This window comes from Protopterus annectens, chromosome 10.part0, assembly GCF_019279795.1.
Source record: "Protopterus annectens isolate FY-2018-M chromosome 10.part0, PAN1.0, whole genome shotgun sequence".
In the NCBI taxonomy this organism is placed as follows: Eukaryota; Metazoa; Chordata; order Ceratodontiformes; family Protopteridae; genus Protopterus; species Protopterus annectens.
The window spans coordinates 1,510,755,445-1,510,777,511 of NC_056744.1; the positions used below are offsets into that span (position 1 = coordinate 1,510,755,445).

A 22,067-nucleotide genomic window follows, 5' to 3' on the forward strand; every position below is an offset into this window, starting at 1 on the left:
AGGGAAGAGTGCATGGTGTATGTACCTATCCTGCTGTCATTTGCAGGCATGTGGTTGGACACTGGAATAGTTGTACACAGTTTATTAGTATATCCTTCATACAACTACTACAAACATTTCTTTACATGTAAGACCTGTGGAGAAGATATATTTTAACACTACCTGACTACTTCCACAAATATTCAAGATTTCTTGAGTGTAAATATTCACACATCTTAGTACCACTCCCTGGATTCAAACCATAGTCTGGGTGTGCAAAAATAAACAATAGAGCTATTTCACATCACACTGAGCCATTGGAAAACTGTTGTCTTTTGCTTGACTGAATTCTGCCTAATGCTCTCTTGAGTAGACAGTCTGACCTTGTAATCTAAGTGTAGTGTCACCAAAGACTGCAGTGACAGCTGAACATACATGCCTGAGATTCATGCATGACAGATAGTAAGTGTACTGTGTCTTAATCCTTAGAAATAATAAGATTCAGAATGCAAAGGGTAACACAAGGCAATGCTACAGGGGACAGACTATAATAAATTACAAATTACTATTTAAGGTTCAGATCTTAGTGCATGACATATTTATATCTTGTTTTACAACTTTCAATCTTCAGTTTTGCATAACAGTCAATTATCAAAACAAACTCAGTCAATGCATGCTGTCATAGCCATATTTGCTGTGAAGCACCTGTATACATTCTATTTCTTCAACAACATACCAGTTTAAACACAACAGTTTGTGGTATAAATCTCTATTTGAGTAACATGACACAGTGCTATATTCCATTTCAGAGTCTATATTCAGTAGTACTGCATATCCTGTAGATCAATACTGGTCTGGCAAACTATTTATTCAGTACACTCAGAATACACTATACCTACTGCCAATAAACATTTATTGCACTATATACTGCAAGATAGATCTGTACTCACCACACTCTCGATGCAGCATCACCAGTCTGTCCTCATGGGCCTCCACATTACTAGCTCTCACCTCTACAGCTGTAGGGAAAAAAAACATTATGCATACCTGTCTATCACATACTCAGGCTAGAATTTGGTACAGCTATGGGTGAAATATTTACAAACTACTGGGGCATTGCTGTCTCAAGCATCTTGGATCCATTAGGCCAAGAGCTCCCCCTTCCTCTGCTTTAGGTTGGCATTGTTATGTCGTACCTGCTCACCAGTTCTGGGTATTCCAGTGGCACTAGTGAGGTCACGTGCCAGACAGTCCCAGGCCTCACATTTGTACTGGGAACCCTGCAGCAGTCTGTCATCATGGTTCTTAACCATGAGCCCAGCCATGACCATGGACTCAAGGATGCCCAAGCGCTGTGCCTGAAAGCACGCTCCCTCTCTAACTCCAGACATAGCTCCTACAGTGATCAAACTACAACAGGTTCTGTCTGTATTCCCAACTGTGTAGTTTATATAAGGCCATATTCCTGCTCTTTGGGTCATTGGACCATTTTTGAAAATGTTGAGCACAGCTCAGCAGTTTGCACACCCACTAAGCTGAGTTGACCAGTGCTTAAAGGGTCAGACACTGAGCAGTGTTTAGCATTGCACAAATCCGCTTAGCTGGGCTGAATGCTGCTTACAATTATACTTCTTCACAGTGCTCAATCTGGCTAAGCATTGCTAAGCACAGTTAAGCATTGCTCTGTTTTCATTTCCAGACTCTTAATGAATTGCACTTTAATTACTCCTTACTGACATATTATTAAGTGTACATATTTTACTTTACATGACATCACCTTATGTGCTTTGATTACATTACTTTCAGCTGTGACTGTACTGTCTGGGACACTTGTGTTAACATGGGGGATTTCACACCATATATCCAGTGGCACTATTTTATTACATCTCCTAAAGTTATGCATTTCACTACGTTATCTGTTCTTGTCACTTTAATGTATTGAACACTTGTGTGTAACTGGAGATTTTATACTTGGGTCTCCAATATAAACAGGCTTCTGTTCAAGCTGGACCACCGCAGTTAACATATTCCAATGTATAAAAAAGAAATAATAAACATTTACAATATTTCCATATCATGTGTAAAAAGCTGAATGGTCAGGATTCAAACCTTGTACCTTACATACATGTGCCAATGGCCTAACAATTCAGCCAGTGAGGATCTGCTGTTGAGGTGCTATATATACCTCTTTATTTTCATTTAAGAATTGCTAAGTACCATGCTGCACTGTGCCAACCTGCTCAGCTATGCTTAGCCTTTACATATAAATGAAAATAAAAATTATTTCATAAAACCATTTTAAATAGATATATCTGAATATATAACTATCAGCATGTCAGTCGCAGGCCACATACTCTTCATGACAATCAATGGTAATATAAAACATGTCATTCTATCAACTTTTTAAGTTGTAAGAGCAATATTTAAAATGTGCCCCTATTTTGGCCCTTTCTCCTGCTTTTCTTTAATGGCTTTGTCCGTATTTCTTGCTCTAACAGGTTGAGAGGTATGACTGCACTCACATATATATATATATATATATATATATATATATATATATATATATATATATATATATAGGTCCACTTTTTAATTTTCAAATGCCATAATGTTGAGTTTTATAAAATTGAACCTAGAATCTCAACATTATGAAATTTCTAAATCAAAAAGTGAGCACAAAAAAAAAAACATGTTAAATTATGTTTTTGCAGGGGGACAACTCCCGTGCACCCCACACATGGGGGGAGCTGCACCCCCCACACCCCTTGCAACTTAAGTGTACTAACTCTGAGATTGCTCTATAGTGAAGACAACAGCAATGGAGATCGCTAGACAGTGTGTCACAGGAACATTACCATTCCCTTCACTCTAGCGTAATCTCAGAGTTAGTATATTTTAGTTGCAGGGGGGGGTGAGGGGTGCAGAGGGGCTTTCCCCCTGCAAAAACATAGTTTAACATGTTTTTTTGTACAGATGTAACAATTATAACTAACACACCCACAAGAGCAAATGTCTCTCAGCTGTCTTGAAGAAAAAATGTAGTAAATCCAAAAACGATAACCAGAGAGAGACAACCAATAGGCTCACTATAATAATCCAGTCTTCGTCAAAAAAAGTATAGTAATTATTTAATTGTGTTCACAGGTAAGCGCTTTCACCAAAGCTTCTTCAGACCTTAAAAACTTCCTGCCAAACAAACATTTACTTTTACACTCATCATGTGGTCATACATCAATTAATCAATTAACTTTCTTAAAAGGCCCTTCCTTACCATCTATTTAAAATTGATTAAAAATATATTCAAATACATACATAATTTAAAATTTAAATTCAACCTATAAAATATTAAATGCTCTATGCAATACAGAGCCATGTCAAAAATAGAATCTCATTCGTACATTTGAATATTCAACATGGAATGTTTCACTTCTAAAATGCATTCATAGATTGACATCTTAGTCTTTAGTGTTTATTTGTTAAACAAACATGATACCATACCTATTTCATATGTTTTAACTCTCATTGTATGGTGATAACTCGATCGATGTATCAGTCTATCGTAAATATACATAAAAACTCTATATCTAGTAAATACTACTTAAAATTATCAACATTTATCAAATCGATCTATCAAAATACCAGTTTCTAATAAGATATGGTATTTTTAGTTTTACAACTAATCTTTCCGGTCAGCAATAATACTTGAAAGCTGCTTACTTAATTTTATATGCTGACTGTCATTGGTGGATGCTGATATTAAACTCATTTTCCATCTATTCAACGATGTATATATATATATATATATATATATATATATATATATATATATATATATATATTTAGAATTAAATTCTACCATGCTAAGCATTCTATGCAGTTTTTAAGGTCTGAAGAAGCTTTGGTGAAAGCGCTTACCTGTGCACACAATTAAAGAATTACTATACTTTTTTCGACGAAGACTGGATTATTATAGTGAGCCTATTGGTTGTCTCTCTCTGGCTGTCATTTTTGAATTTACTACATGTTTTTTTTTTTTTTTGTGTTCACTTTTTGATTTGGAGATTTCATAATGTCGAGATTCTGGGTTCAATTTTATGAAACTCAAAATTATGGCATTTCGAAATTATAAAGTGGACACATATATGTATATATATATATATATATATATATATATATGTGTGTGTGTGTATATGTATATGTATATATATATATATATATATATATATATATATATATATATATATATATATATATATATATATATATATATATATATATATATATATATATATATATATATATATATATATATAGGGCATTTTTTTTCTTAATGTTAAATGGCCATAATGCATGATATATTTACAAAAGCATGAGTAATGCTGAAGGTCTTGAGCATCTTGGATCCATTGGGCCAAGAGCACCCTCTTTCTCCACTTCAGGTTATCAAAATGATGACGCACCTGCTCACCAGTTTAGGGGATTCCAGTGGCACTGGTGAGGTTGCGTGCCAGTCAGTCCCAGGCCTCAGATTTGTATTGGGAGCCCTGGTCCTGGCAGTCTTTTGTCATGGTTCTTAACCATAAGCCCAGCCCTGACCCTGGACTCAAGGCTACCCCAGTGCTGCAACAGAAAGCGTGCTCTCTGTCCAACTCCAGACATAGCTCCTGCAGTGGTCACACACATGTTCTGGTTGTATTCCCACCTGTGAGGTTTAAATAAGGCCATCTTCCTACCCTTTGCTGCCATTGGACCATTTTCAAAAATGCTTAGCAATGATGAGCAGTGAGCAACCCTGCTAAGCTGAGTTGACCAGTGCTTAAAGTGACAAATGGTAAGCAATGCACAAACCATCTAAGTGGAACACTACTAAGTATTGCTCAAACATTTCCTGTTTAAGCATTGCTTAGCGCGGCTTAGCACTGTGTAGCAGACCTGAGCTAAGGGAAAACGATTTTTTGTATCAAATAAAAACTTAATTGAGGTATTATGCATTAATTACTCATTACTGCTACATTATTATTAAGTGTATATATTTTACTTCACATGACGTTCCCATATGTACTTTGATTACATTACCTCAGGGTGTGACTGTACTGTAGGGGTCACTTGTGTTTACATGGGGGATTTCACATCATATATACACTGACACTGCAATTTTGAACCAGCTACACTAACCTGGTTAACAACTACTACTACATCATTTAAAAAAAAAACAATGATGTTAACAATGCTTTCCCATGGAAAAATAAATGGCCTGTCTTGGTACTTGAACTGTGAGCTATTGCACGCAAAGCCAAAACTTGAACCACTACACTAAATCTCTATTGAAGAGTTCAGTTATACATTTGTGTTTAGCTCTTATAAGATGTTTAAGCAATGCTGAGCAAAGTGCCACAACATGCAAACTCGCTCAGCTATGTTTAAACTTCAAACAAACTAAATAATTGAACAAACTAATAAAAAATAAAACATGGAAAAAGGACCACGCTGGGAAACAAAAACTGTATGTTACATACAGTTTTTGTTTCCCAGCGTGGTCCTTTTTCCATGTTTTATTTTTTATATGTTTAAACTTCACTTATAATGGAAAAAAATTAGTGCAACCACTTTAATTAGATATATTACTACTATTAATAATTAATATTTGGTAATGCACTACCTGTCATTCTATCAAATTTCTAAGTCTGTCTGTGCAATATTTGGTTAATTTCCCCTATTTTGGGACCTTTGCCCCACGATTATTTCTTGGCTTTATCCATATTTCTTGCTGGGAGAAGTTGAAGTGTATCAGAGGACACAATTTTACTGTAAAGTGCCATACGGCATTTTGACAATGCAGGGGGCATGTTACAGTTCCTGTCACACATCCCCTGCATTGCCTTCTATTCACAAATCCTGCTTTCAGCGTCCACAGACACTGACAGCATTCTAAAGTGCTGTATGGCACTTTGACAGCACAGGGGGAGTGTTACAGTTTCTGTCACACACCCCCTGCATTGCCTTCCATTCACAGATCCTGCTTTCAGTGTCCATGGACACTGGCAGCATTCTAAAGTGCCGTATGGCACTTTGACAATGCAGGGGGTGTGTTACAGTTCCTGTCACACACCCCTGCATTGCCTTCCATTCACAGATCCTACTTTCAGTATCCGTGGACATTGACAGCATTCTAAAGTGCTGTACAGCAATTTCACAATACAGGGGGTGTGTTACAGTCCCTGTCACACACACCCCTGCATTTTCTTCCATTCACAGATCCTGCTTTCAGTGTCCGTGGACACTGACAGCATTCTTAACTGCCATATGGCAGTTTGACAATGCGGAGGGGGGTGTTACAGTTCCTGTCACACACCCCCTGCATTGCATTTAGTTGCTTTCAGCGTGTGTGGACACTGACAGCATTTAAAAAGTGCTGTACAGCACTTTGACAGTGTAGTGGGCATGTTACAGATCTGCAAGCCCTACTGCAACACATTCCCTGCACTCATTCAGTGTTCGTGTACGCAGATCAATCCCAGTAGCATGCCTTCATTAATATGAAAGGTGCACTGCTGAGAAGGGGATGCAGATGCAAACACCATTCACTCCATGTAGGAATACCACTATTCATACATGGAGTTTATTGAATCTGGGGGAAATTGTTTTACTTGCAGTTATGTTTTTCCTTCCTCCTCTCTTGCCCTTAGTTTTCTTCCAAACATTAATGATATGAATTGTGTCCGATACCTTTCAGTCATCCACAAGTTTAATAAAATCAATAAAAAAACATTCTTTCCATTTTTTCTTGTAGAGCTATATTACATAAATGTGACTGATGCTTTGCAATCTCACATTTATTTGCTAATTTCCATACTGCTGGTCTTCTTCCTGTTCATCTCCGTCTCCCAACTCCCGACACAGGTTCAATTCCAAGGTGCTCAGGATTTTTCTAGTCATCTTCTGTGATTTTTTTCTGTCTCTCAAGCATTTTCCTTTGGAATATTGGAAAAGGTTTCACTGGCAATGTCTCTTTATGAACTTCATTATTGGAACAATGAACTAATGTACCCTCCCTTCTAAAATGTTCTAGTTTACACATCGGAATACTGGCTAGGGTATAAAAATTCCTTCAAGAGGACAGTATTATGATAGACCCAACTCTCTGTTTTTTTTTTACTGTATAGCAATCATCCATACCTCTGTTGAATTAATTGTTTTGCATGACAAGGAGGGCACTCCCATTAAAGTGTCACATGAAGCATCACTACTAAAACATGAGAAAACAAAGATGACGGACCAAACAGGGCAAACAGAAGACCAGAATATAGCAGTGGTCCTGATGAGAGAAAACATATCTTTCATTTGATGAAAAGGAAGTTAAGGCTGTGAGCTGTAGATCTTGTGGTAGAACGTTTGATTCCTTCAGTCTTTGCTTTCATATTGCATCACACTGAGCACGTCACTTAACCAGATATTCCTCATGGGTCACCTCTGAAAAGCGACTGTGTGCCCAATGGGCCTACCTGCTTAACACATGGATATTATTATTATTATTAATTGTGGCAGCTGACACAGAGGGGTAAATCTGTGAGCTGTAGTTCCTGTGGTACAGGGAGTGTGTCCCTCAGCCCTCATTTGCCTATTGTACCACCTTATGCAATTCACTGAAGCAGACATTGCTTGAGTGCAACTAGGAATTTGGCCTATGCTCAGCAATGATCCCCTGCACTGCAAGCCTAGTAACTACCTATGAGCCTTTGAGCCCACAATTAATATGATTATTTTGGATATAGAGAGATGGGCTAAACTAAAAATCAATACTTTGACCAGATGTTTAGTCATTAATATGAATACTTTAGGAAATAATTTTAAGTATTCAGCAACATGGTCTGTGAAGTAATGTCAGTTCCAAAAACTTACTGTACGACAAATTAATTTTGTAAAGCCCAGTAAAAAGCTTAGGATTAACTTTCTCACAATGGCAAATCCAAGTGTTTAGAAGGATTTAAGACATCCAGTTTCAGAAGATAATTTTTAGTATTACATTGTAAAGACTCCTCAGGATTGCTCACCATTCCAGAGTGGAATCATGTTTCTTCAGTTTAGAAATTAATACTAGGACTCTTACTCATCCACTTCCTAGAAATCTTGATTCCATACATTTCCCTATGTGAATTAAACTCAGATTTACAGGAACAGGCTGGTGGAATCTATATTTGAGTGGGATCTGATAAAATTCTCACCAATTAGCGATAAGAAAAAAGCATAAGTTCTTGTACAATAAATGCATTTTAGTTTTTAATATTAGCTTTAGAAATTAAACCATGGCAATGCAACTACTGCTTGATTTGTTTCTAACTTCAGAATATTTGAGAAATACTTCATCCTTAAATGTTCTGGGTCTAGATGTTAGTTTCCCCTCAAGTGTCTGGCAGTGCTCTGTACAGACTCAGACACCTGGAGTGACATTTTTCCTGTAAAAGCACAAATGAAATTTCTCCAATACCTAGTTGCACATAGGACAACTAGTTTGCAGTGGCAAGCACTGTCTCCATATTTGCAAACCAGCTACTCCTGTCAGTGATTAATAGTCTCACTCCAACTGTCTAATCAATAAAAGAGTCTGTGGCCATGGATATGAGCTTTCCTACTGTCTCCATAACCGACTTGGTGGATATGAGCATCCTGAGTCAAGGCAGAAATTGCCTCACGTTTACGGACAACCAGCTAATTCTCAAACAAACTGATATGGTATGTGAGAAATGTATATACACAATGTCACTGGAGGCAAAGCTCTCACACAAAAGTATTCTTAATGTCAGTAAGGTTGTCAGTACTACACACGCTGCACCCATCATGCACAATTCACAGCAGACATATCAATCCACATATGTCGAGGCAATTAAATGTAACCTTCCTAAATCACAAATACATCCTAGACAAAGTGCACATAACAAATATCCTCAGTAGGCCCAAATTCACTCTTTCATCAACACTCACATCAACACATAGAGCCTCTACCTCTAAGTCAATAAGGCAAGCCACCACACAATCCAACATTCTAGTCATTGGAGACTCCATCATGAGACACAGTGATGTGCCTCTCTCCAGGCTGAGTAAAGTAAGGAGAAAGTCACAGTAGGTTGCTTATCAGGGGCTTGGATCCACCACACTGCACATGTATTCAGGTCATTGGATCACAATTACCAATATGAGAGGGGCGTGGCCAAGGATGAACACAGGATAGCAGCAGATTTCTTCAGCTCCACCAATTTCATTACACTGACAGGAATTAATTACTTAAAAATTTTCTAAATATGTTTGTTTTATATAGTTCTTGAACTATATCTGTTATCAGTCTGAAATGAGTTCCAGTAAGACAAATTCTCAAGACTCCAGCATCAAAGAAGAACTTCAGTCCTGATAAACTATAATCAGCAACTTACTGCTAAGATGGATAAAATGGATAAAAAAAAATTGATCATCTCATAAAAAAAAACAAAAAAAATATACTTGTTACATAATAGACCTGCAACAATAGAAGATCCAGATGACAGGCATAGAAGAAGCTGTGAATGACATGGAAAATAGAATCATTTACAAACAAAGCTGGATGACCTGGAAAATAGATCTAGGTGCAATAACATTAGGATTTTGGACTGCCAGAAAATATTGAAGGTAACAATATTATTTAACAACATGGCTCCCTAAAACTTTAGACTTACCAGAGCATTTCTCTTTTTGGTCGAAGAGCACATAGATCTATAGCTAATACTAACTCTAACAACAAAACTATCCTAGATCAGTTATAGTTAGATTTCTATCATCTTTTGATAAAGAGATGGTTCTTAAATCTGCTTGGGCTAAAGCTCCTGTTAAGATTAATGAGACAACTGTGCATTTTGACAATGTCTATTCTTAAAATCTTCCTTCCTGATGGTCCTAAAATTTTTGATGACTTAGACTCTGCTTTACTGTTTATCAAAAATAAGATTTTGGATAAAATAGAGGAAATGGAATGGGCTAGTCCTTCATTAAAGAGACTGGCAACTGAAACTTCGTGGAAGACTTCAGAGAAGAAGAAGAGACTAAAAACAAATGATTTGTTCTATGAAAGATTTAATCAAAGTTATTCTCTGTGTGCAAAGAAATGTTTTGTTTCATAACCAGTCAAAATATCTGAGGAACTAATAACAAGCTATTATTCAATTTGTTTCTCTTTCTGAATTTGATACATTTCTTTGTTTAAACAATGACATTTTATTTAGATTATGTAATGAAAATATGATAAATGGAATAATAAGTTTATATGTTCTTCAAATGCTATTCCTAATTATACTTTCTTGATTATACTGCTTATGCTTGTTTGTAAATAATCTGTCATGCTTTAACTAATAACAATTAGAACTAAATAATAGTAAATAATATGTTTTATTTTAACTCTATTAATATAAACAGTAAGTAATATTCCATTGTATATATTTTTTATTTCTGCTTTACACTCTTTTATTTTCTACTCTCTTTTCTTTTCTTTATTCTTTCTCTTTATTTTTTTTCTCATATTAATATACAGAAATGCTTTTGATCATATAGACACAGTAAATAATAAGATTTGCATAAAAATTGAGTTGGGACAAAAATATTGAGTTTTATTACTTATTAATAACTTTGGGCTTAATTTCACTTACATAGAGGCTGTAATAACCTGTAAAATACATTGCAAAGGTTTTGTCATGTTTAGATGCATTTACACTGCTAAATGAATGTTTGTCACTAGTTTTTAACAAGTTTCCGCCAAAATGTTAAGGAGACAATCTGGGATGTGGGCCTACTGATGAACAGTGTCCTCGTTGTTTTTTTTTAAAAGCTTCAGGGAGACAATCTGGGATGTGGGCTACCTCATGAACAGTGTCCTCGAGTTGTTTCAAAAGCTTCAACTCTCAGAATTCTCACAGAGAAACTGAAAGCAGTGAATCTGACCTTTGACCCAGATATCACACTGACACATCACAGATTCAGGAAGAACACTCTACCAGGAAGTAGAACTGATGCAACTGCGACTATGTGAAGGAAAATGAACTCTTTAACATTTAAATGTGAGTTATTTTATATAATTACCTAAATATTTATGTTATAATTCATAAAATATGTCAGTTATAATGATTTTAAATGATGCAGTTTCTTGTAGTAAGTAAATGTCTTATTTTAGAAGGCATAGAAAATGAAACATTTATTCAAGTGTTTTTGAAAATCTACTTGACTGCAGCATACTAATCTGTGTTAAAAACTTATGTTCCAAACATATACATTACTATAACTCATTTAATTCATCTGATTGACAAGCATAAATAACTTTATAACTCTATTCTGGAAGAAATTGTCATGTGATATATTTTAAAGCAGTAGTATAGACATACAAAATACAGATGGCTTTTTACAATAATGCAAGTGTTTCTGAGAATTTGCATAACTATGCAGTATGATTTATAACAATTTCTATAAATATAATATTTTATTCGACTGCATTTACATGACAGAAAATAGATGCATCTTAATATATGTAATGTTTGAACCATATTAGCCAAAGTTTTTGATTTAAATGAATGTTAGAACTTATTTTTACATACTTTGAATAAATTAATATTTCCTAATATCAAGATTATTTGAATGCTATTTGAATACAAGTGTATTATATTACATAGATGTATATAGTAGTATGAATAGTTTTTTAAAGTTTATTTTAGTTTATATGATGCTGTTTTATCAAATGTGTAGTCTTGTCTTGCTAGATAATTGAATTGAAAGCTATTAATTTAAATTAAATATAACCAGTATTAAATTGATGGTTGACTTGAGTGGTAAATACTACTCTAAGTTGGAGTTTTTAACTCCAGGCTGGATGCAAGGTTTAAATTACATTATTTTCACTTGTTCATTGTTATATGTATATAGTTTTGACATCCACAATATATTTTGTACATTCATTGTCACTACAAACAAAATTGAATTATGTTGTTATTTGTTATTTTGATCATAAGATTCTTAAGTTTTAAAAATGCCAAATGACATCTTTAAAAGGAATTTCTTTAAACATTAATGGATTGAATAATCGAAACCCATCTCTTGAAAAAAGATATTGATAAACTAGCACAAACAAATATACAGCATTAAACCATTAAGTCTTATCAGGATGACAAAGGAATGTTTTGTATGGTTACAATACAAATTAATAACATCATCTTGATAAGATCATATCATTCTCTATAGGAGATATTATTTTAGCTGGTGACTTTAATTGTATACTACATGAAAGTGATACTACAACTATAGGAAAAAGAAGAATTACATCTAATGCAAAACATTTAAATGATTTTGCTAATTCTCATCATTTGAATGATATTAATAATCAGATAGATTCAAAATCATTACCATACACCTTTTTTTCTAACAGATACAAAACATATTCAAAAATAGATAGGGTCTTTATTTCTAACCAGATGGTAAAAGATTTAATTAATTCCAAAATCATTTCATGTCCTATATCTGATCATAATTCAATTGTTTTTGAATTCATGATAAAAAATACTCATAATGTTCAGATCAAAAGGATACCAGCATACTTAACTCAACTTCCATTGTCTATGTTTGGGATGCCTTAAAATCATATCCATATGGACAAAGTATCAGATGGTATAATAATGATATTCAAAGTAAATTAGACTCTTATAACAAAAATAATAAAGAAAAAATATATGGACAAGAAAGTATTGAAGAAATAAAAAACTAAAAATGAGAAATACAAAAAATTTTTTAGCTCATAAAAAAAATAAAAACCATATCAAAGAAATCTTTTCTCTAAGGAAAAAGAAGAATGTTTCTAGTATACCAGAAATACTAGATGAATTTAGAAATCACTTTCACAAAATTAACCATAATAACATTAACATGGAACCTAAAGATAAAATAAAGGAGTTTATAACCACAAACATGAATCATTATAGATATAGATCAGACAGGCTTCATTGTAAATAGAATTACTTTTGATAATATAAGAGAAACTTAACATTAATTTGATTTTGCAAATAGGTGATATAAGTTCAGCATTTGATTCAGTAAGTTGGGACTATCTGTTTACCTTAAACAAGGATGCCCACTTTCTCCACTATTATTTACTTTAGTAATGGAGCCTTGGGCTAATTTGATCAGAAACAGTACTGACATAGAGGGTTTTGAAATAGATGAAAATACAACATCCAAAATTCAACTTTTTGCAGATGATGTTCTAATTACATCAGCAGGATCTAATTCTTCTATGCAGTCTCTATTTGATAAAATTATGAATTTTAAAAGTATTTCTGGTTTAATATTCAATGAAGAAAAAACTAAAATACTACCTATATATACATGAAAAAATATTCTCATTAGCGATTTTACTAAATATGTACCCAATTCAGGTCAGATAACTTATTTAGGTATAATACTATCTAAAGATATTAAATCTATTATATATAATAATTATAATACCTGTTTTCTTAATATACAAAATCTTTTTAATACCTGGAATAATATGTTTTTTACTATGGAGGAGAGACTTACAATTATTAAAATGATAATATTCCCCAAGCTTTTATACTTAATGCAATCAATAATACTTCCACCTACAAAAATAATTATCAAGAAACTGAATACACTAATGTTAAATTTCTTATGGGCACCTAATAGACCTAGGATTGCATTAAAGAAACATACTAATAGCTGGTCTCAAGGGGGTATTTCTTTTCCAGACTTTAATTTATATACTATCTCTTCTATTGTAAAAGTTATTTCTTTATTAATAGATCAGTCATATGTTGCAAAATGGAAAGGTTATTGGGAGCTAATTAGTATGCACTTCATGAAAATCTCCTTGACACATAAAAATATGATTGTAAATAACTCCATGTTATGGTTACTAAAGGAATTTTGCACTTCACCTATTACACCTAAACATATGGTTTGTTACCCATTAAATATTATTATTAGCTATCGTAACTTTATATCCATGCACCCTAAGTATAGGGAATGGAATTTTATTATATTCCCTATAATGTATACTCAGGGTATGCTTTTGTCATCTACTTCTGAAGGAACTCATTAACTATATATAATGATCTAAAGTACTGGTATCAGTTGATATCTGATAATAAAGTTAAAAATCTAGATTTCTTAAAACAAGAATTTGATCTAAGAGAAACTTGCTGGTTAGAGGTTCAGACCTTTAGACAACATTTCATTGATAGAATAGATCTAATGTCTATAACAGTTAAAGAATCTATTCCAACACTGATTGATTACTTGATATTAAATTTACAACATAAAGTTTCTGATAAAGGTAAACTTTCATACATACATAAAATTATCAGACAAGAAACTTTTTACAGTGTAGATACATACTGGAATTATTTCACTTCTATTAATGGGGACCCACCAAATCAACAAGATAAACAATATATATTGAATCTGCCTATAGAACTACGTCTTCCATTGTCTGGAGACTTTATACATGCAAATTTTTACATAGATCTTTTATACACCTTTGATGATGAATAAAATAAATAATAAAGATAATCTATGTAAGAGATGTAATGTAGAAATTAATGCTGACTGGGCTCATATGTTTTATGACTGTATAAAATTGAAAGAATACTGGAAGTCAATTAATGAATTTTTGCAGGCTCTTTTACAGATAATTTCATTATTTCTAAATCGCTTAAATTATTCAACACACCTGTACCTGAAAGTGTTAAAAGGTTAAGCTTCCCTTGTTATGGTCTATTCTAGCAGTGTCTAGGAAAATAATAACCAGAAATTGGATTTCAGATACACCTCCTTCGTTCAATGAATTTAAAAATGTTATGAATATAGTGTGCCATATGGAAATAAACACAATTAGGTCAAGAACAACTAGAAAAACATCTTATTATATTGTATGGGATAATTTACAAAATTTGTTAAAAAAATCCTAATTTCAATAGCATGGTATTTTAGTTTAATTAATTGATCTGATTGTAGTGGATGTCTTTGTAAATACTTTAGTTGTTTTGTTGAATGTTATAATCATATCTATTTTTAATTACTTGTATAAAATTGTTATGATATTTCTCTTGTATGTTAAAACAATAAACCTGTTTTGAAAAAAAAAAACAATTACCAATATGACTCAGTCATAGTCCATGTAGGAATAAATGACCTGTGACATTCCTCCCTAGACTATTTGAATAGCGACATCATGGAGCTCTCAGAATATGTGTCTCAAGCTGGTATGAGCCTAGCATTGAGCAGCATTTTACCTTCTCCAAGGATGATGCCGCAATATGAACAAAAGATGATTGACTTTAATAATTGGCTTAGTTTCTGGTGTCATTCTAAGGGGTTGCAATGTTTGTCAGTATGGAAAGAGATGGTCAACAGACCATGATTTTTTGCCAGGGATGGTCTACACCTCTCCCATCTAGGCTTTTGAATATTAACTAAAACATTGTCTTCCCCCATAGTGCCTTTTTAAAGCAATGTCAAACTGAAAGTACTTCTGGCATAGGAAATCAAAACCAAGAAAATCTAACGGTATTACTTTTCAATGCTAGGAGTCTCAACAAAAACTCCACTCCCTAGAAGCTCTCTTTACCCTAGAGAATGCTGACATCTGTGCTGTCACTGAGACATGGTTTAAAGCCACGGAGAGCACACCAACAGTGCAAGGTTATAATGCCTTCTACACATTTAGGCCAGCTACTTCATGGGTAGAGTAAAGGTGGAGGTGTTTCTGTTTACATCAAAAATAAATATACTTCAAGGTTGGTCAAACAGGACAATGCACTTGAGCTGCACCATTTTCAAATCACCACAGGCAAAATTCAATACCACTTCCTTGTAAGCTATAGATCCCCCTCCATGACCAAAGAAATGTGAACTATGTATTTAAACTTATTAGAAACACTGACTGTCCAATCCAATACCATTTTAAGGGTGACTTAATTACCCATCTATTAACTGTGAATCCTATGCAACACCAAATGTACATGTACAGAGATTCCTGGATTTTGTAAACACAAACTCCCTGGACCAGATAGTCAATACACTAACCAGGTAACCAGGTTGCAACCACAATGGATCTGGTCCTCACTAATATAGGAGAATGCTGCACACTCTCTACTGTAATGCCTTCCCTGGTAAGGTCAGACCACAAAATGGTCTCCTTTGAAGTAAAAATAAAACTTTGACCCCCAGCTAAACCTGGAATATTCAGGAACTATTCTAAGGCTAATCTCCTGCTATTAAGTGAGAACCTGGCAACATTTCTAGCCCCCATAAACCCTGAGAACACTGCTGACTATGTAGAACTGTTCACAGAAACCCTGTGCAAGCATGTTAATAGCTGCATAGAGGCAGCTGTAGCCACAATGAAGAAAGATAGAGCTAACTCAAAAAGCAAGCCACCCTGGAGGAATCACAAAATAAATAGGCTGTATAAAAGGAGGAAGAAAATCATGGCAAAAATTAGGAGGTACAGCACCCAGCAGGATGAAAGTACTCTCATCAAACTAAACAAACAAGTCAGAGGACAAATAAAGTCTACCAAAGCCAAATTTGAGGTATGTTTGGCATCCCAGGTCAAGGACAATCACAAAGCATTATTTAACTATGTCTGCAACCTCAAAGGCTATACACAATTGTGTGCAGAGCTCATTGTAAATGGAGTCAGTATAGCAAACCTCCTGGCTCATAAATTCAGCTCCAACTTTACACCTCTCTCCCCCTCAACCTTCCCTCAGGAAATATCATCAAATATAACTCCCCCTACTATCACTAGGGAACAGATCCTTAATGTTCTCTCTTAGACCAAGAACACTGCATCAATGGGCCCAGACAATATTGCAGGATGCCTTCTAAATAGCATGAAACATGACTTGTCAGGGCCTCTTGAATTACTATTTAACTATAGCCTCCAAACAGGCTTCATGCGTTATGAATAGAGAAAGGCAACAGTCATCCCTCTGCACAAAGGTGGGCCATCTACAGACCCTGTGAACTATAGACCCATAAGTCTCACTAGTCTTATATGTAAAGCCATGAAAATAATTATCATGCAGATGATCAATAGAGATATATAGTAAACCTCCAGACACTGGACCCAACCCAATTTAGTTTTGTCAAGGGCAAATCATGCCTACTCAACCTGAGGGACTTCTTTGAGAAGGTCACAAAAGCAATGGATAAGGGCAAAATTGTTCACACCTCCTACCTTGATCTGGCCAAGGCATTTGACACAATACCCAACTCGGGCATTGTTAACAAACTCAAGAGGTTAGGTACAAACCCGTATGTCACCCTGGCTTATAGATAGGACCCAGAAAGTTAGAAATGGGGAGTCCACCTCTACAAAGAGGCAAGTCACAAGTGGAGTCCTTCAAGGATGAGTCTTTGAACTGCTCCTTTTGGCGTTTACTACTCAAAAGTCAATGCCAATGTCAGTTGTCTCTGGCTGACTAAATTTGCAAAGGATTGCAAATTAGGAGCTGTCATTGAATCTCACACTGACACAAATGTACTCCAGGAGGGACTAACACAGACAAACAACTGGTGTCAGGGCCATGGACTAAAATTAAGTGCCAAGAAATGCTTAATAGTATCCTTTGGGAAGTCATCCATCCCTGGTAACTATCATATTGACAACACACTCCTTAGAATTGACCCAGTAGTCAGGGATTAGGGACACACATAGATAGTAATCTAGCCTTTGACCATGACATGTCTACAGTGGTGAAGAAATAATTTTATAGTGGGCAACTTATAAACAAAGGCATGGCATCTAAGTCCAAGGAAGTCATTGTTCCACTGTATTTGGCATTCATCAGACCTATCATTGAGTACAATGACCCCTTTGGTATGGTACCTAACCTTGCAATTCCGGCAACTGGAGTGTCCACAGAGGTTCCTCAGTAAAAGAATACAGAGTGTAAGTAAAATGTCCTGTGCAGACTACCTCAAGGCCCTATCCCTGTATTCTGTCTCCTACAGGGTTTTGAGGGAAATCTATAGCTGGCATACAGGGCATTGTCAGACCCCACTCTGATGGATCTCCTGCATATCCACAAAACAAACAGCACCAGAATTACCCATTCTAGTGACTTAAACCTTGCCTGTGATATAAATAGAGCCTGCTGGAGAGATAAGTATGTATCCCAGAGACTTCCCTATCTATGGATCAGGCTCCCCATCCATGTGAAGCAGAGTTCCTCCCTAACCCAATTCAAGTGTAACTTGGACAATTGGATGGGAAACCAGAAATTCATCCCTGGTTTGACACCTATGTCTCTAACGGACACAGGTAACCTGTAAATGGTTCATCTCCCAGGCCCATGCTTGCACTTATCAAGGGTATCAGAACTTGTCAGAGATTTGAGATGCATGGTTAGGCTTAAAAAGGCTTTTACTCATTAGCCTAGTAAACACCTGTGAAGCTATGAACCTTATATGGGTTGTTCATGATATTCTTGATAAATTATAACTACCTTTAACTAATGATCTTCACATAAATTTGTTGAGAATCATAACCACACAAAATATGCTCAGTAAAGACCACATGCCTTGCGGTAAGTTTTAACTACAAGTCAGACCCCATCCAGTTTCAAGACTTTGAGTCTTTTGATCCTCACTTCAGTTCAGTATCCATGTTCACCAAGTTTTAGGCCAACACTTTAACTTATCAAAGAACAAACCTGGACAGGCCTGGGGTACTTGCACAGTTCTATGAAATGTACTAATTTTTGCAGTTATACTACACATAAATCAAGATCAATCAACCGTGATGCTAACTCACATAATCTCATACATTTTGGATTACCAGTGACTCATTTCTTTGCACTTTATGTAAGCAGACATAACAGATTTAAAACATATGTTTATATGAACATTTTATTTTAAATTCCTTTTTTGCATGATAAAAATTCAAAAATGTGCAGTCCAATCGCACACACATTAGTGATAACACAGATGAAAGTCATCTTAACCCAATTACACCAAACCAATCTACAAACACAAGTAGAAATGTTTTAGTGATTGGTGACTCCATATTTAGACACATCCATTCTATATTCATGAGGCTTGACAAAATCAGGGTGGAAGTGAACTATCACTCAGGATCCAAGACTGTATAGGGTCCACAGGTTATAAGAATCCCTACACCAGACAAATATGGTTATGACATGGTTTTGGTCCATGTTGGTATTAATGACTTGACACACAAAACTTTGAGGGATATGCAGTAAGATATGACAGGACTCTTCATATATGTCACAAATGTAGGAAAGAGCATAGTTTTTAATTGAATCTTTCCATCACCAAGAATTATCCCAAAGTATAATGAAAGGATGTTTGGCTTTAACAAGTGGTTAAAAATCTCTTGTCATTCTACAGGGATCCTGTAAATGCCAGCATGAGCTGACTTGTCTGATATCCATACCTGGTTTGCTAAGGACAGCTTTCACCTCACATTCCAAGGCTTCTACATACCAGTGAAAGCTTTTGCAATCCCCAGTGTGACTTTTTAAGCAAGATCCAAGGAACAGACCTCCATCCTAGCTTCCAAAGCAAACCAACTACCAGACCACATCAAAGCTGCTCAGTATAATGCTAGAACTCCAAACAACAAAATGATGGACCTTGCAGCCCACCTGCATTTGATGAATATCCAAATATTTCTTGTTACAGAAATCTTATCCAAGAGCCTGGTGACCACTCCTTCAGTGTCTGTGTTGTGAGCTTACCACTCATTTAGACCTGTTGGAAACTGTTATGGTATATCCATATTTGTTAGAGACCACATCACTTCGAGACATATAACTAGAGACCCACAAGATGAGCTTTTTGAGATTCAAATAACAGTAAATATGATCAGTTATCAGATCAGGGATTGCTACAGGACTCTCTCCAAGCCTTCAGAAAATTACATACCATTCTTCAATATTCCCAATGATGGACCCACTATAAATAAAATGTTGATATCTTAGCTGATTTAACTACCCAATAATGAACTGGGAGACTTATACTTCCAATGTAGGATATGTGCACAAATTCCTAGATTACATAAACAAAAGCTCCCTGTACCAGATTGCAAAGGAACCCATGAAAGAAAACAATATATTCATTCTGTTGCTAACAAATGTAGCATCTGTATATACCATCCCCCAAGGTGTCCCCCTCTCTGGTCAAGTCAGACCACAGCCTCCTTCATCAAAAGCTCCAAACTGTCAGTAGTAAACATAACAGATTTCAGACTTCAACTTTACAAATCTCTTACAATTCAACAATGAAATCTCCAGATTTGAGCATAACAGTATCACCTAAAAAATCAAGGAGTTATACAAACAAGATCTATTCATACCTGGACAAATGTATTAACTTGGCAGTTCTAACTAGATCCACAAAAACTGGGGAAGTTTAAAAGCAAATCCAAGTAATGATCCACAAGCATTAATAAAGTGTACAACAAAAGGAAGAAACTCCTTAACCTATATGGCAGAAAAATGACCCTAAAACTAAAGAGAACTTTAAACAGCTAAACATGACACTAAAACATACATCACAAAAACAAAAGCATCTCATGAACTCAGACTATTTACAGAAACCAAAGAGAACTACAAATTCTTCTTTGGTTATTAGACGAAGACAAGAAATATCACTCAGCTTTGCTTAGATCTTATTCATAATGGCATTACCTCCTCTCATATCTTGTAATTTGCCAAAATACTGGAAACAATGGATTGCCAACTTAACTCTAGGGACGTCTATGCCAAGTTTACTTATCAAAGATGGAATCAAGCCATCAACCGAATATCTACTGAAAATACTCACTAAAATGAATTTCACCTCATCCATACGTCCAGACAGAATACCTGCTTGCCTAATTTATAGCACTAAACAAGCACTGGTGCACTTACTTCTCCCCTTCTTTAACCTGACCCTAGCAACTGGCTTTATCCCACAGCATACCATAACCTCTCCAAAACATTTGATACCACAGAACATGCTTATATAATAAACCAGCTGAAGGAGTTCCAACTTGATCCATAAATGTTCAGGCAGCTTGCCAATTGGCCTAGGAACAGGACTTCCACAGTAAGAATATGGAAGTGCATTCTGAGAGCATGAAGGTGACCAGTAGAGTTCGTCCTTTATCTGTGCTGAGACCTCTATTGTTTGGTGTCTCCTTCTCAGATATCCGTATAGTAAATAAGGATCTCTTTGTAAAAACGTTTGTGGATGATTGTAAGCTGGGAGTCATCAAGTACCCTTCTGACATACAGGCATTCCAACAGGAACTTACACTAGCCAATAGCTGGTCTGTAAAAAATGGGCTCAAACTCAACACTAAAAAGTACAATACTGTATCATTTGGTAATCAAACAGTAGCTCCAGCTTATATAATATAGATATCATCATCATCATCAATCCCCTTTTTCTCATTTTTTTATGTGGGGATGGGTGTCATTTTGCTGTCACCATCTCTCTTGATTCAATGTCCCACTTCTGCCTTCTTCAACATTCATGCTTGAGAGTTCCAGATCTTCTCTCATACAATCTACCCATCTCTTTGCTTGATGCCCTCATTTCCTCTTACCTTCTTCCAGTCTGCCCCAAATCTACTTCACCAGATTGTCTTTTGCTTTTCTGCACATGTGCCTGAACCACTGTAATCTGTTCTCTTTCATCTTTTCTGCAACTGGAGCTACTTTGCCTTCTGTTCTTATGTCTCATGTCTTCATCTGTCCCACAGTGTTCATCCTACTGTCTGTCTCTGGCACTTCATTTCCATCTTCTCTAGCTTCCTCATCTGCTCCGTCATTAATGCCCAGGTTTCTGTACCATACAGTAGTACTGGTCACATCACTGTTTTGCATACCTTAGTTTTCAGCTTCTTTGGCATTCTCCAGTCATATAATACACCTGATACTCTGTGCCATTTGGTTGCAGCCTTTTTGATTCTAGCTTGAAACTCTTTATTCTGACTTCCCTTCTTCTCAACCACCCCTCTCAGATACTTGAAGCTGTTAGTCTGCATGATTGTCTCT

General features: G+C 35.5%; 1 long non-coding RNA gene across 1 annotated transcript in view; it reads right to left on the reverse strand.

Moving 5' to 3' along the window:
• The window catches only part of LOC122812849, a 41,986-nt gene extending 41,011 nt beyond the window's left edge, over positions 1-975 (reverse strand). The window contains exon 1 of the long non-coding RNA XR_006366591.1: positions 930-975. This is a non-coding gene — a long non-coding RNA (uncharacterized LOC122812849). The remainder of the gene's footprint in view (positions 1-929) is intronic.
• Positions 976-22,067: the final 21,092 nt, after the last annotated feature.